The 13,055-nt window shown below is 35.8% G+C and overlaps 1 long non-coding RNA gene across 1 annotated transcript; it reads right to left on the bottom strand.

The window, feature by feature from the left end:
* Window positions 1–2,326: 2,326 nt before the first annotated feature.
* Window positions 2,327–5,103, bottom strand: LOC113084670 (uncharacterized). The gene is made up of 3 exons (XR_003283779.1): window positions 5,024–5,103; window positions 4,252–4,386; window positions 2,327–2,414 (listed from the first exon to the last, which is right to left on the bottom strand). It is a non-coding gene; the product is annotated as an uncharacterized LOC113084670 (long non-coding RNA).
* Between the last annotated feature and the right edge of the window lie 7,952 nt (window positions 5,104–13,055).

Here is a 13,055-nt window from a genome sequence, read left to right as displayed (position 1 = left end):
AGTCAATTTCAGTCATTACTAGGGTATCACTAAAAGGGGTCATATGCTATTTTAAAGACCATTATTTTGTATATTTGGTGTAACAGAATATGTTGACATGTTTTAATTTTGAAAAAAACCATTTTTCAAATACTGTACATTATTGTAGTTCCTCTATGTCCCGCCTCTCTCAAAAACGTCATTTTCAACAAAGTCCCTCCTTCCGTCAAGCACAGGCTGCTCTGAATGGCCAACTGACCCAATGCATTGTTATTGGGCGAACATCGCAAGCACTCGTCGGAAATGCAACGCCCCTTTCCATAATTGCAAGCTTCATCTTTCAAAGTAAATATCAAGACTGTTAATAATGTCCTTCGTTTTACCATCAGTTCAAGCCCGAAAGGGGAACAGAGTCACGTGACAGACACAGTGATGATGCAGTACACAAGCCACGGTTAAGACAGCTTATGTGCTATGATTTCTGACAGTCTGTTTACTCTGCTGTGATGTTACCCTCACACACACACGTAGTCACACAACATGTTGCTCTACGCTGCGCAAAACTCTGCATTTGAACAGTCAATAGCAAACACTTAAACTATTAAGAAAACATACTTAAAGTAGCTGATTCAGAATAAGCACCAGATTCAATTCAAGTTTATTTGTGTAGCGCATTTTACTATACAATCGTTGCAAAGATTGTCATAGCAAAGTCGGAATTTACCTTTTTTTCTTTTTTTTTTTAAATAGCGCACAGCCAGCCTTGTACTCTCCTAGGTTCACAAAACTGTCATCCATTAAATGTGTTGTACAAATTTGAACATCTGGGCTGTTCTGTTGTAAATAAATCTTAACAATGATTCCTCATTGCATATACTTTCGGAAGGCCACATAAAGAGCTTTTGCTTCGAAACACAAAGCATCTCCCTGACATGACTGCTTTAACACTAACTGCGGTTCCTGAAACCACACCTTTTTTTTGAGTGAACATTTGGGCGGCATTACGCAAATATTTCCACATCTTGACGTAGATGTGTAGGGGCGTGTTTGAATGAGCCGTTTAGCATGGTCTGGATCAGCCTTATCTTTTAGATAGAATAAATCCTTTAGTGGGAGACTTTAAGCTTTGTAACTCGGTAGATCTTATACATGTACAAATACCTACATAACACACTGAAGAAAAGGAAAAATAGAAATCACATTATATGACCCCTTTAGGAGCCCTTGAGCCAGATTTACTAAACAGGCCAAATTAGCATTAGAGCACAATTCCATAAATTTGCCGATGGGAGGAAAAATTATGCGTGCGATTTACTGACAATGCAAACTTTACAGAACAGACGAAGCCAGATCATTCCCACAATAACCAGTGCAATCTACCAAGTGCAGTGCAAATTACCACCTGCTTTAAGAAGTGCCTTTTTTGGGCATTAAAAATATAGCAAATACAAATAATCTGAAGAGCACAAATGTTATTAAATCATTGCGTTATTCATCTTAATGCTCACCTCCCATAAATTTTGTGTCTCAAAGGAAAACTACTACAAATGCATATTCAAGGTTAAACGCAAAAACAACTGTCCACATCTTTTTCAGCACTAATTCTTTACTGCGCCTCTTTAGTAAATCCTGACAGTACTATTTTAACACCAAAAGAAGGTTTGTGCTGGTGCAAGCTGTTAGTAAATCTAGCCCATATTGTATCAGTGTCATGCACTGTCAATGTAGCAAATACAACTTACCAACTTCACCTTTCTTAACTCCAGCTGTTCCAGTGAGCTTGTCCAATGAAAATGAGCAAGAAGATGCTTGGGGTGAACACCCATCTAACTTTCAAGGTAAAAGAACATTCATAAACACATGCAGTAAACACATACACTGCAAATTAATAACACTAGGTTTATTAACATTACATTTTCTGTACAATCCATCAGAGAACACAATCTCTGAACAAAGATCCTCAAGTACTCACCAGCCAAGAACAAATAGTAAGTCATTTGTAATTATTTTTTTTTTGCCTGTTGACAGCATCGTTGCTCAAAAAGTATGTGTATCATCAGCCTAAGGCTTTAAGCATGTAGCCATATCTTCAGAAACTCAATTTTTCATGACGTGTTAGTTTAATCACATTTAAGAGCTTTATGTGCTTGCAGGTGCTTCTGGTGTGAGACGATGGAGCTGCATCACTAATCAATGTACACGTACGTTAAATTGAAGTGCTTAATTTGTAAAATTATACATCTTATAGTTCAATTAAAATACTCTCCCAGATAAACTTACTGTGTTGCAGCTGTTGAGAGGACAATTCTGGAGGCACTTAATGAACTGGACATGAAGTGGTCCAGTCCCTTGCAGCAAACAACCATTCCAGTGCTCCAGTGGTGGACAGCGAGGATGATGTCTTCCCTCTCACAACCATGGAGGAACTAGACAAACTGGAAAGAAAATTATCAGAGAAAGCAATGATGCAAAAGATGGTAAAAATCATTGCCATTTGAAGGTTTAACAGTTGCAATGAAGTAAATAATATCTATTATATACCCGGTTTCACAGACCAGGCTTAAGGCTAGTCCCAGACTAAAATGCATGTGTGAGCTGTCTTAACTCAAAATAACTTGCAATAACATTTCGTACAATATGTCAGTGCCATTGTTTCATCTCAAGATGCACACATGCAGCATTTTTATAAAAGCAAAACTAGGACCTATAGTCCTGATTTAAACTAATCCCTGTTCTGAGCTCAGTAGTAACTGATTACATGCAATCTGGATTACGTAAACAGATTCTAGTAAATAAAGAACTTGTAATTATATAAAATTACATTTTATAAAACTCATAATCAGACTACAGTTACTTTTTATGGATTACATGATTAAATATTTACAATACAGTAACAGATTATTCTACATTCGATTATTAATGTTTAAGAACATAGCATCTGCATCAACACATTGATTTTTACAAAAAAAAATTTGTCGTCTGATCACCTAATATATTTATTTAAAAGTACTCATGAGATTTTAAAATATATATATATATTTTTAATAATTAAGTGTCACATTTCTATGTTCTTTGGTTCTGCGACACTGGTTATGGTCACATGACATGCAGGTAAACAAATTAAACTTTTTTTTTTTAAATGCTTTATTTTAATTTAAAATCTTTTTGTGATTTAAATAATTATTAGCTTCTCATTAATTGAACTCACAAGCCTCCTACAGTTCATTCACAAACACCAGTTTGAGAAAACTTGACATAATATATTATTTAATGCATTTCATGCTATAAATAACAACAATTAAAATATATTTACTTACTCTTTGTATTTTTATGTCATATGGTACTTTAAATATCCTATTTAAATTTGATAGACTACTTTTAGATTACTTTTGACCAAACTCATCTGATTACATTATTTAAAACGTGTAATGTAATGGATTTCATTGCTAACTACAATTTTCTAATGTAATTTGGAATCAGTAACAGATTACAATTTGTGAGTAACTACTCAGCTCGGTCTGTGAAACAGGACCATAATGTTTGGGCATTGTCTATAATGTTTTGAAATGTGTTTTTATTTTTAAGGTGAACAGGTTATCCATCAGTGGAGGACACACACTGAAGAAAACAATATGGAGAATATGCTCCAAGGTGTTTGGTCCTGTAGCCAAACAACTAAACTGGTGTGGTAGGGGAGAAAAGCGAGGGATCAGGAAAACAAACATAGGAGCACTCCTAATAGGTAAATTACGTCCAAAATGTTTTCCAATGTACAGTGTACAGGGAACACTTTAAATTAAGGTTCATTAGTTAACATGAACTAAGAATTAACAATACTTCTACATAATTTATTAATCTTAATGTTAATTTCAGCATGAATCAATGCATGCATCAATGCATTATTAAAATCATACGTTGTTCGTTAAAGCACGATTACCCCTCGTGAGCTTTTCATACAGATTATTAGGCCTACAAAACATAATTTATATTATGCATGTGCCTACCAGCAGATACATGCCGTTTTAACAGTGTAAAACACGGTTTCATACTCACAAGAGCGTTTTAGAAATGTTAACTTTTGTTTTACGATTAACAGTTAGGCTGTGACGAAGAACTGTTGATGAACCACAAAATCAGCTGTTACCGCCACTTGACTAAACCACAGAAACAACTATTCGTCAATATTAAGCTAATACTTATCTGTTTAATTTACTTTATATAAAAATCAAACGTACACCACACATATTAATGACAATGAATCTAGCTACGTACCTCAGTTTTCCCGCGGCGATCACTTCCACGTGCGCGTCGATGTGATGATTTGTAAGCACATGCGCAGTACTGATGAGGAGTCGACTCCAAAAGAGTCGATTCCTTGAATCTGACCAGCCCAGTTTTCGAAGTAGACTTAATATAAAATTATTAATATTCAACTCAGGCTGTGTCTCCACTAATCTGGGAGTCACTCTAAAAGAACCTGAAACCGGTACCAGTTTAAAGTTTTTATGACTGAAGCAGAATTTCAGCACCACTGGAAATGAACAGTGACCAATCAAATAGAAAGCACAGATATGAAACGTTCTACGTGTATGTTATATTAGCCTACATCACGCTGAGTGGCATTGAAACAGTAGACAAACATTAATTGCACATCAATTATCTATATTAATTAGATAATATTAAGGCAGGCTAATCATTCTCAGCTAGTAACTCGCATCGGGATCATATGAACAATTAAACAGACATAAGACTAAATAAATGTCTTATTTTACATTATTTTGCGCAGTTAATGCATAATTCTTAAATGGATTTGTTTGGATCGGCATGCATTTATCTTACATGACTAATAGAATAATGAATAATTTAATTGATACTGATACAGACATTATAGCTTTGGGGAAGGACGGATGTTGCAATCATTTTTTATAGTTTGCTTATCATTGTCTAAATTCATAAGAGCCCAGTTTAAAAAAAACATATTTTGAGGATTTAATTAAACAATAAGTGAAAAAAGTTTTATTTGTTAAACTTATTTAAGTTTTACCTTTTAACATGCAGGAGCAGCTATGAAGAATCCCGTGCTTCCGTCGCCAACTGAAGCAGAGGCTGAAAAACACATTAAGGATTATCTCCGCTTGGCCCCAGGGAGAATGCCTTGTTAGTCAACCTGATTTTTTGTTGTTTGTTTGGTTGGTTCAGGATTAAAATAATAATAATAATAATAATAATAATAATAACATAAACGACTGCTTATTTTCATTCACTGTTAATAAAAGGAAAAATCATTCAACAGCATGCTGTGTTCTTTCATTCTGAGTGGAAAATACTTGGGGTTAGTTATTATACTTTTCTCATATGTGAAGACGCATGCATAATCAGTGTAACTAAAGCTGTGATCAATAAAAGGAAATATGAAGGAACGTATAAAATCGTACAATTAAGAACGACGTCTATGCTATGTAAATCAGATGTCTAATAGACGTAACATTCAAATATTAAACGTCTGTAATACGTCTCCCGGAGATCGCTGGAACATCGGAAAAAGACGTCTATGCGACGTCTTCCAGATGAGCAAACGCCCTAAAAACGACGTCTCCCAGATGCAAAAGCATACATCGCACAGACGTCCCCGCGACGTATCTGTGCTATCTGCATGTTTGTAAAGGCAGGCGCATGAAAAAAAAAAGTTTAAAACAGGAAACACCTTCTCTTTTTTAATTGATGATGGCGGTGCCTCACTTTCTCCATTTTTCAAATTGGAAAGCGTGCATCCAAAAGTTCCTTCCCAGTGTGTCTGGTATGCAAGTGCGTGCGCTGTCATGACAACAACGAAAAAGTTGACAACAACCTAGTCAGTAGTCCAACTGAGGGGTGTGTGAGTGGGTGTGGCAACAGTAGCGTGCTGAACTGTCAAGTAATGTTCGTTTGGCTGCCTGGGGCGCGAGGATATAGAGCGACCAACTTTTTTTGAGCAAGCATTGATTATGCGTGACAGTCTCAATTTGTGGGACGCATGCATTGGGCTTCAAACGCTGTGCGCGCACGCGCTACGCGGGACGGGTGGTCATCCTAGTTATATTTCGGGCTGTTGGCATGAATTGTACTCGTGATGGAGGCTCCAGTCAGAATCACACCGCTCCGCTCGTCCTTTGCTCGGCGGCGTGTCTCTGTCAGACTCGCGGGGAGGGTTGAGCCACTCAGAACTACGGCAGTGTCGGTGGATGTTAAAAAGAAAACCGATTCTCATTCAAACAAACCGATGTAAATGACAAATTCGAGTTAATTGATAAAAACGATTTGTCACCCAGCCCTACTTGCTTTCATATTATTTAATAAAAAAAAAAAATGCAGCTGCATTTAAATGCAGGTGTGTAAAATATGTGCAAGATTTGCACTGCGTGTGATGGTAGATGTGCAGCTTTTATTCTTATTTATTTTATCTTCATTACAAATCTTGTTTGGTTTCATTTTGGAAAATTGCATGTAAAAAAAATAATTTTCGTTGTAATGCAAAATGTGAATTAATATTCATATGCAAGTATTTGTGCAAAAATAATGTATTCGCATTAATGACAGTGCGCATTAATATTCAACATTCAACAATCTGTGTATGTTGTATTTCTCTGTCGGAGAGAGTCAGCACTGTGTATTTCCTTGCAGCAGACAAGAAAACATTTGTTTATTAATAAATAATTAAAATGTCTAATTTTTCACAATTATTAGGCTACTTCTGCATGTACTGTGGCAAACTTTATGCATGTGCTTGAGCGCGGAATATATTAAGATTTGATTATGTAAATTTAATATAAAACTCTGATTAGTTGAATATAACAAATGAACGACTAGAACTAGAAAAATCTTACGTGGGGACAGACCATTTTTTTTTGTCTTAACCAAAACAACAGTCTTATATAAACCGGTTCAGCAACTTTGAAAGCCTCATAAGACACTGTCCATATTAAAAAGAGCAATTCACACCTTTATCACGACCCCCACAAGCCACACATAACTAACCCCAAAAACCCAACCCCCTCCAGCAGAACAGAATTCGGTCTGTGTTTTGGCTCCGAGGAGTGGTGTGTTACTGGGCTGAAACATGCCTGCACTCAGCAGCACTACTCTTTGTATTCATTATATTCTCGCAGCCCATATTATTATTTTCACAAGACCATAATGATAATAACAAATCATCAATTAATAATTAATCATTATTTTACGAAAATCATTGTTATTTGTGATCGTGGCAGTTTGCGGAAGGCTTTAAGACCAAGCGGAATCCTATGTTCCCGCCTCACAAGCGCGCGGGACTCGCGCTCGGTGATGCAGCTTCACTGTCTGCAGTTTGACTTTACTGAATCAGATTGAGGCGAATACAACTTATTGATCATGAGCCCAACATTTAGCAAGGCAGGAAAACATTCATTCAACATTCAACATTTCACTGAACTAATGCTGTTAGAGAGAGAGAGAGAGGGAGAGAGAGAGAGAAACTAGTCTAGGGCTATTCTTAAACTTGGAGCTCATTATATTAAAGTACAAATCCAAACACCAGAAATGTTATGCATTTTATGAATAATGAAATGTTATGAAAAGTAGTATGCATTTTATTTATTCACATGCAGTATGGTTGTTGGTATTTTGCAGTTAAAACCTATTTTAAACTTGAATTTAAATACTATTAAACTAACTTTAAATTCTCAAGTAGTTTATAATTAAAAAAGGATAAAATGTCACAGGGCATGTTAAATAGTCTAAATGAACTTGTGTTAAAAATATAATTAGAACTAACAATATAATTCGATTTTTTTTTAATGAACAATTCCTGTAAGAAATGGGACAGCAACCTTCACATCAAACATTTTTAAATCGTCCACAGCTGAGCATCGCGGGAGGCTGATCAAGTAATTTCCAGATGCAATGAAAAAAAAACCCTGAATAGCCTATATTAGGCCCAGGCTCTGCTCTGAAGTATAAAATTTTAACGGATTAATCGCCTATTTTCATTTGCTGTATGTCTTCTTTATTTGTAATTTTTTAAACACGCTAAAAAATAAAGTTTGTCAGAGGAAAAAATATATAAGTCGTCTATAGCTGCATTTTAACGGATTCATCACCTATTCTCTGTTTGCTGCATGTTTCTTTTTTTAAACGCTAAAAAATAAATTAATTTTGTCAGAGGAAAAAATATATGAGTCATCTATAGCTGCATTTTAACGGATTCATCACCTATTTTCTCTGTTTGCTGCATGTTTTTTTTTTTTTTTTAATCACGCTAAAAAATAAATCGGAGTTTGTGAGAGGAAAAAATATAAGTCAGGTATAAGTAGGGATGTGTACCGAAACCCGGTATTAAACTGGCCCCGGGGCTAAATTATGAAAGACCGTATCAGTAAGATCTGACGCTATTGGTTCTGCTTTCGGTACTGGAACAAGGGGAAAACAATAATGTACTATGTATTTTTGCTTAATAATGTTATCGTGCACATCTTATCTCACCAAACATTTCTAATGTGCGATTATAGTAAGACGTTTGTGTGATCTGCGAGATCTCTCATGCGCGCCGCTGTCTGTCAGTCACACACACACACACACACCACAACGAGCCCGGCGCACGCACACGCATTAACGTAAACTCCTGCTTAATAATAAATAGTGACGATGGCGAAGAGATTTGCTTAATGTTATGGTGCACATTTTATCTCCCCAAACATTTCTAATGTGCGATCATATTAAGACGTTTGTCTGTGAGATCTGCGATTTATAAAAATAATAAAACCTATATTTCCCTCAAGACTAGTCATGTTTTTGTGGTTGTTTTAATTTAAACGTGTCTGCTTCTATTTTAGCCAATTTATTTTCAATAAACTAAAACAAAAATAATAATTAAAAAAAGGAAAACGAATACAGCTCGTTATCAGACTGTAAAAAAAATACGATGAAAAAGTCATGACAACACATTTTTAAGGTTGGCTACTTTAACTTATAGATACAGACGGTTGGTCTGGGAACGCCCCCGGGAACGCCCCGTCACGTGATGTGAATTTAGCCCATGGGGGAAAACATTGCCTTGGCGCCAATTGAAATACACGGGACAATCACGCCGAAGAGTTGCTGTTTCGTTTTCTGTACCTCCAATAAACTATCAAATCATGAATTGAAGTTCTACATCCTTCCTAATAAACATATAGAGCCGGAAAGGATGACAAAATGGCTACAAGCAATAAGTTGTGAGGATGATTAAGGGAAGTTGTGGAACCCCAAGACTTATCATGTGTATGTGTGCAGTCGGCATTTCATCACAGGCAGGCTATATTAACATCGTGTTCATTATTAACGTTATTAAAACTGTAAGGTTGTTTCAGAAAGTGGCATGCACATAAAATTAGCCTTACCATTCTACCTGAAGCAAAACTATGTAACGTTAGCCTAGTGTCGAACATAAACCCACTTAAAAAAGCGTGTGGACACGTAACAACTTAGTTTTGTGTCAGAACTTTTACATTTTCATTCATAAATTCACCCCTAATGTGTTTGCGAAACGATTGAATCGCGGAATCCAGTCAAAAATAGAACTTGCTGAATAAAGCAGAACGTCACAGAATTTGGCTATTTTTGAATAAATACATCTAAATTAGGGCTGTAAAATGAATCAAATATCGATATGGACTAGTGTATATGAATATTAAAGTTAAAAGAGAATACGATTGTTCTACATGTCTCTGGGAATGAGTGCTCAATATGTGCATTTTTGTCATTCCAATACACATGATGTTCGCAGTGTTTTCCCCCACACCGACTCCGCCCTCGCCACGCCCCCAGCTATGACTAGATGCCGACTGTATGTATAGAAATAATTTAAGCAATTTAATGTGTTTTTATACTAGTTTTAATACTATTAAACTGAATTTAAAATCCCATGGAATTTTAAGTTTAAACGGGTGAAAATGCCACAGTGAATGTTAAATATAGCCTGCATGTTACCATGGAACTAACAAAATAATTCGATTTTTTTTTAATTAACAATTCATGTACAAAATGGGACAGCAACCTTCATAACAAACACTTTTAGGTCGTCGACAATTGAGCAATGCGAGAGGAAGGTATTGCGCTAGAGCGCACAAGTGAATGTGAAGAGAATTTTTAGGGGGTAGGAGGATTTTTTTATTCTTAAATTTTCATATGCATTGAAAAAAATGGGATAAACACGAAAAAAATAAGTAAATAAAATAAATTGATGTACAGTATATCCACTTAGCTTACCTGTTGGGTTTACCTCTCTCACTCTGGACACATCCAAATGTTTCCATATTCGTGATGTTGCGTATTTGCAGCTAAACTATTATTTATTAGGTAAAATAGGCTTTGTGGTTCACGTGTGTTTCAGTATCGACGGAAAAATATTATAAAGAGCTAAAATATGCCACAGTAGACCGCTGCTCATGCTGAACTGCACTGTTTACAATGAATATGTGCACGTGAGGCACCAGCGCATAAAACAGCTGAAATATACCATACTCAATTTTTGCTCACACAGTTAAGGCATAATTGGAGACAGTTGGAAAAATCAAGAACAATAGTAGTTAATTAGAATTATTGCTGTTAGTGCGGTCTTAATGCTGGACCGTTCTCATTTCGTTCCTCATATGGAACTTGAAGGATTTTATTTATTTATTTTTGCTAAGAGCAAACCAGAATGAAAAAATATATTTTTTTAATCTGTGTGTGTTCCTATATATATATATATATATATATATATATATATATATATATAGATAGATAGATAGATAGATAGGAAAACACACACAGATTAGAACATTTTATATTTTTATTCTGGTTTGTTTATATATATATATATATATATATATATATATATTTCTTTTACATTTTTACTGTAGTCTAAGACTATCCCACTTTTTTAAATTAACTCTTACTTTAAATGTTATAATGGTTTTTAAGGATGTTAAAATGTTATAATAAAATGCTATTGATGTTTTACGTGTCCTTTCATCTTAGTTTACAAACCGTAATTTTATTATTACAGTCAGTTCAAAATTCGTCCCTTTGCGCCACCTGGCGGTAGTTAAGCAAATTATTTTAACATGCAACTGAATTCAGTTAATGCCGCGGCGGTAAAGCTCATTCAGTTTGTCAACCTACTGTACATGGAAGGGCTGTAATCTGAAATGGTCTGATTGTTGATTTTTAAACGCATAACAATGGGGTCACATACTCTGATGCCCCCATCCCCTTTAAATAGATTAGTAGCCTGTTTTTGTGACATCAGCTTCATGAATATTGTTAAACACTTATATTGCATACAAAATGCATAAATAGGCAACTGGATAGTGTTTATTCTCATTAAATTTTAAATTGGTTTAATAAATAACCAGCAATTCTAAACAAACATTCCACATAATAAATTAAAGTTTTATTTAAGAAGCAATTAAGAATTTTAGATACTTATTTAAGAGTATTTACAGTAGTCTACATAACACTTAGGGCTAAATCATAAGAAGAGTATTTTTTTTTTATTCAAATGAAGGAGATTTTTATTGACTTAGAAGTATGAGAAAAATGATAAATACAAATTATTTAATGTAACAACTATATGTTCATATCCGACCAAGATTATTTCCTGGATAGGCTATACAGGTCCTTCTAAAAAAATTAGCATATTGTGATAAAGTTCATTATTTTCCATAATGTAATGATAAAAATTAAACTTTCATATATTTTAGATTAATTGCACACAAACTGAAATATTTCAGGTCTTTTATTGTTTTAATATTGATGATTTTGGCATACAGCTCATGAAAACCCGAAATTCCTATCTCAAAAAATTAGCATATTTCATCCCACAAAAAAAGTCAACCTTCAAATAATTATTTTCAGTTATGCACTCAATACTTGGTGGGGAATCCTTTTGCAGAAATGACTGCTTCAATGCGGCGTGGCATGGAGGCAATCAGCCTGTGGGACTTGCTGAGGTGTTATGGAGGCCCAGGATGGTTCGATAGTGGCCTTAAGCTCATCCAGAGTGTTGGGTCTTGCATCTCTCAACTTTCTCTTCACAATATCCAACAGATTCTCTATGGGGTTCAGGTGAGGAGACTTGGCAGGCCAATTGAGCACAGTAATACCATGGTCAGTAAACCATTTACCAGTGGTTTTGGCACTGTGAGCAGGTGCCAGGTCGTGCTGAAAAACGAAATCTTCATCTCCATAAAGCTTTTCAACAGATGGAAGCATGAAGTGCTCCAAAATCTCCTGATAACTAGCTGCATTGACCCTGCCCTTGATAAAACACAGTGGACCAACACCAGCAGCTGACATGGCACCCCAGACCATCACTGACTGTGGGTACTTGACACTGGACTTCAGGCATTTTGGCATTTCCTTCTCCCCAGTCTTCCTCCAGACTCTGGCACCTTGATTTCCGAATGACATGCAAAATTTGCTTTCATCCGAAAAAAGTACTTTGGACCACTGAGCAACAGTCCAGTGCTGCTTCTCTGTAGCCCATTTCCTGCACACGCCTGTGCACGTTGGCTCTGGATGTTTCTACTCCAGACTCAGTCCACTGCTTCCGCAGGTCCCCAAAGGTCTGGAATCGGTCCTTCTCCACAATCTTCCTCAGGGTCTGGTCACCTCTTCTCGTTGTGCAGCGTTTTTTGCCACACTTTTTCCTTCCCACAGACTTCCCACTGAGGTGCCTTGATACAGCACTCTGTGTCTTACCCTCTCGCTTGAGGGTGTCAATGATGGCCTTCTGGACAGCAGTCAGGTCGGCAGTCTTACCCATGATTGCAGTTTTGAGTAATGAACCAGGCTGGGAGTTTTAAAAGCCTCAGGAATCTTTTGCAGGTGTTTAGAGTTAATTAGTCAATTCAGATGATTAGGTTAATAGCTCGTTTAGAGAACCTTTTCATGATATGCTAATTTTTTGAGATAGGAATTTTGGATTTTCATGAGCTGTATGGCAAAATCATCAGTATTAAAACAATAAAATACCTGAAATATTTAAGTTGGTGTCCAATGAATCTAAAATATATGAAAGTTTAATTTTTATCATTACA

This window comes from Carassius auratus, unplaced genomic scaffold (assembly GCF_003368295.1).
Source record: "Carassius auratus strain Wakin unplaced genomic scaffold, ASM336829v1 scaf_tig00040420, whole genome shotgun sequence".
Classification (NCBI taxonomy): Eukaryota; Metazoa; Chordata; class Actinopteri; order Cypriniformes; family Cyprinidae; genus Carassius; species Carassius auratus.
This window is presented reverse-complemented; position numbering and strand designations above follow the sequence as displayed.